The following is a 4,414-nucleotide window of genomic DNA, read 5'->3' as shown; positions in this document are numbered from 1 at the left end:
TAACAGAAACAAAGAAAAGTGTGAGGTTTTTTTTCAAACGTTTGGTGTTTTTTGTTTCATTTAGCAGTGACTAAATGCCACCAAAAGAAATCTCTATTTATGTGAAAAAAATGATAAAAATGTCATATGGGTACAGTGTTGCATGACCGCGCAATTGTCATTCAAAGTGAGACAGCGCTGAAAGCTGAAAATTGGCCAGGGCAGGAAGGGGGCATAAGTGCCTGGTAGTGAAGTGGTTAAACACGGCTTGTCTACATCCAGCAAATGGCATTGTGTTTTGCAGATTAGGCTTTGCATACGTTTGCATACTATACAAGTCTCTTTTGCATTGTAGCTACAGAGGCTGAAATACCAGAAATGTATCAGTTGGAGATGTTAGCCACATTTTATCAGAAGAGGGAGCTTAGGTGAGTGAGGGGGGCAAAAAACCCCTAGAAGAAAAAAAAAAACCTTAAAGTAATGTATGTGTACAACTGTTACACAATTTTGGAGTTAACATTACTAGAGAAAGAATGGGAGCGATAGAGAGGAAGGAAAGATCTCCATTGCAATTGTGTCATACCCACTTGAGCTCCGGAAAGGTTTTACCATCTTCATGACCAGGCAAATTTTTGCTATTCAGTATTGTGCTACTTTAACAATTGTGTGATCATGCAACACTGTACACATATGAAATTATTTTTTTCCACACAAATAGAACTTTCTGTTGGTAGTATTTGATCACCGCTGGGTTTTTTTTTTATCTTTTGCTATATAAACAAAAATAGATTTTTTTAAAAAAGTGATAACTTCTACTTTCTGTTATGAAACGTATCCAAAAAAAATACATTTTTTCAATAAATATAGACCAAAATGTATTTGCTACGCCTTTGGTAAGAAAAAATTCCGATAAGTGTTTAGTAATTGGTTGCGTGAATGTTATAGCATCTACAAACTATGGTATATATATCTGAAAATTGATCAGTCCTGGTGTACGGACGGTCGATCTCATTTCTTGAGACTCTAAAATTTCAGAACACATAAACCCCCCCCAAAGTAGACAATCTGAGGTAAAAGGCATGGTGAATTTATTGAAGTTGTAATTTTTTTTGTCCTAATTGTTTGGAAGATAACATTTTTTCAGTTTTTTTTTTTACATACTGTTACCAATGCAGTACAGTGTCGTCATATGACTAGTGTGGCAATGATCAGGAATACTGACTAATGATAGTATGTAAAATAATTTTTTTAAAATTAAATTTATATATTTTTTTTACATCCTGTCATCAGAGTAGATTAGCAACACCATAGTGACAATGTACCATTCTTGGGGGGTGCCCGCCGTCAGGGATTTATTTTTACACACTTATTGCTTATACAGTGAAGATCACTATACGAGCAATAGCTTTAGCTGTCATGAATGGGTTTCTCATTCATCAACAGCTTGCTTTTGATTGCCTAAGCTAATCACATGGTACAGGTAGCCAGGTACCATGTGACTGCTGTGGGCCAATCACAGATCACAATCAAAAGCAAGCTGTTCATCAATGGGAAACCATTAATGACAAGTTGCTTACATTGTTATCATGTGATCGCTACGACCAATCATAGTGATACCCAATTACCGGATTCCGGTAACAGTGATCCACCCCGTGCAGGAGGGGAGTGCTGTGTGCCCCTTAACAGGTGCAGGCCTAATCACGTGTATATACATGACTGGGTCCGCACATGCTGCCCTGCCGCATTAAATGAACAGTTGTCTCTTTTCTAGACCCCTTCATCATGGGATTGCCTCACTAAAATACCAGGCATAAGGGTTTTAACCTTTATTTGTATGCTTGCAGCTGCTAACCTCTCTATGATTCTGTGTATTTATGCCCCTGATTAGAAGCAATACTTGAAACGTGTCAGCATTTTCTACATCAAGACTGTTACCCCTAAGCCTATCAGAATGATAGATATGGGGTTTTGCTTCCCTATGGTCTATACCAGTGGTGTCCAACTTTTTGACTTTTCTGGGCCATATTGAAAGAAGAATTATCTTGGGCCACGCATAAAAAACACTAACAATAAGGAGAGCTGATGAGCAGAAAAAGTTACCAATCACAGATATAATGTACTAAGATGAGTAATAAACAATTTTTTTTATTGTAAAAGAGGGCAACAAAACTAGTGTGATATTTGACACGGTTTTTGATAAACTAGCACATCAATATCTGGTTCAATGGCTATAATAGCAATTCTCAATTACTTTTCAAGGTGCTCATATTTCTGGTTCTAATTTTGCCCTTCGTGTGCTTCATCCTTGAAAACAGTTACTCACAAATATAGGTGCTGCTGAATACTGACGACATGAATAAGGCACAATTGTGAAGAGTGGGAGACAAAACTCATAGAAGTCCATTACAGAGATGTTGTCAAATCTTTCTTTGCCTGCATGTGTTCCCCAAGTGTAAACGCATATTTAAAAAAAAAAAAATTTATATATATATATATAACAACCTTTTTAAGTTTACAATTTTGTGTTTGGCCACATTCATAGCTGTCTTGGGCCGCATAGAAGCCATGGGTTGGGCGCCTCTGGTTTTTGAATATTTGGTGCTGGGAAAGTCCCATGATACAATTTGTTGGATAGCCCACACAAAGTCTATTTTGTCCTGTATACAGCAGGAAAGGGTTAGACAGGGTCAAGACAAGGGGTAGGCAGAAGGGGTGATTTGGAGGAGGGTTTTGTACAAGGAGGGTGAATTTTGTGTTTGGGGGGGGGGGGAATCAGTGCTAGGAGAGAGGGATTTAGAGGAAGAGAGGGGATGGATTAATACTCAGAGGGGGAATTTGCACTGTAGAGGTTTGTGCAAAGAGGGGATTTGGGGAGTGGGAGGATTTAGGCTTGAAAAAGGTAATTTAGGCTTAGAGTGAATTTAGTCTAGGGTGAACAGTAGTGCTGGAATTTGTTTTTTTTTTTGGGGGGGGGGGGGGGGGGGGTTGCCAACACATAATGCTCATACATTTGGCATTTTTGCCCTGGGCACTCGATCTTTCCCCAGGGTTACAGACTTTGTCAGAGTTTTGTTACACTAACTGTAGTTAGTAGAGTAGGGGTGGGTCAGATTTTTTTTTTTTTTTTTTATCCAGTGGCATCACAGCAGAAATAAATTGAACTACACAGAAGATAAATGGTTAGCACTCCTGCCTAGCAAGTACTAGGGTAGTCGGTTCAAGTCCCAACTGCTTGCAGTTTGCATGTTCTCCCTGTGCAGGTTCCTTCCACTCTCCAAAGAGACATCGGTAGATTAATTGGCTCCTGTCTAAATTGGCCCCAGTATGTGTATGAATGTGAGTTAGGGACCTTAGGTTGTAGGCCCCTTGAGGGTTAGGGATTGATGTGAAGTTGCAATATACTGGATGTAAAGCACTGCATAAATTGACAGTGCAATATAAGTACCTCTAATAAATAATTCATCTACAAGAGTTTGACACCTTTAATACAGCCTTGCGGAAGTGAGAGGAGACAAGCCACAATGGGTAATTTGCCCAGAGATACAATAGGGGGCACGCGATTCAACATACCAGGGCCCATGCAAAGCATTTTTGGGTGGGACTGACCTTTAAACACATTTCTTATATAGCCCAGGCATGTTTGTAATAGGTTCTAATACCCATGAGACTTCTGTCACCGCAGACTGCCTAGTGTCATGCCATCCATTTCCAAGGGAACCCTAATGTAAAGTATCAGCCGCTCTGGAGGTGTAACCGAAGCATTGCATTGTTCAGAGTTTGTAATTACACACCGCTAGAAACTAGTCAATGTAAATATGTGTCACACAACCACCATTAGTAATAGATCATTATCACATAACTTTCTGTGGCTGTCTTTAGTATACGTTAACCTCCCTGAATAAAGTAAGTTCAAAGGCAATGAGGATATGCTACTGCCTATTAAGCCAGTTTGACCAAACAGATCACAAAATTAGAGCCAATGACTGATCTCCATTACAGGAAGCCTCTATGACCAATAATGAGTTACAAGAGGCAGGCCGCCTCATGACTTTCCTGTATAAATGGTCTAAAACTGCATTTTGAGGGAAAAAAAAGTGCTTTTGTAATACAGAGTTCTAGAGAAACTAAAAAGGAAAGGGGGGGAAAAAAAAAAAAAAAAAAAAAAAAAAAAAAAAAAAAGTGCTCAGCCCTATGATAATGGATCCTGGTTGGCAGTCCCTACATCTACACCCATTCAGCTTTCTAGTGACCATTAAGGGATCACAACTGGCACCTCTTGCGGATCTCTTCACATTCACAGCCAATTACAATCATCCTTCGGTCACTAGAGAGCATTTAACAATGCACACTATTCATTGTAAGGAAGTTTGGTTTAGAGATTACCTGTGATCTCAGGCTTGCAAGCAGCTCGGAATAAAACACATAACACCAGTCA

This window comes from Staurois parvus, unplaced genomic scaffold (assembly GCF_062004578.1).
Source record: "Staurois parvus isolate SC_StPar_1 unplaced genomic scaffold, SC_StPar_1.0 ptg000154l, whole genome shotgun sequence".
NCBI lineage: Eukaryota > Metazoa > Chordata > Amphibia > Anura > Ranidae > Staurois > Staurois parvus.
The sequence above is the reverse complement of the archived record's forward strand: the minus strand, read 5'-3'. Positions refer to the sequence as shown.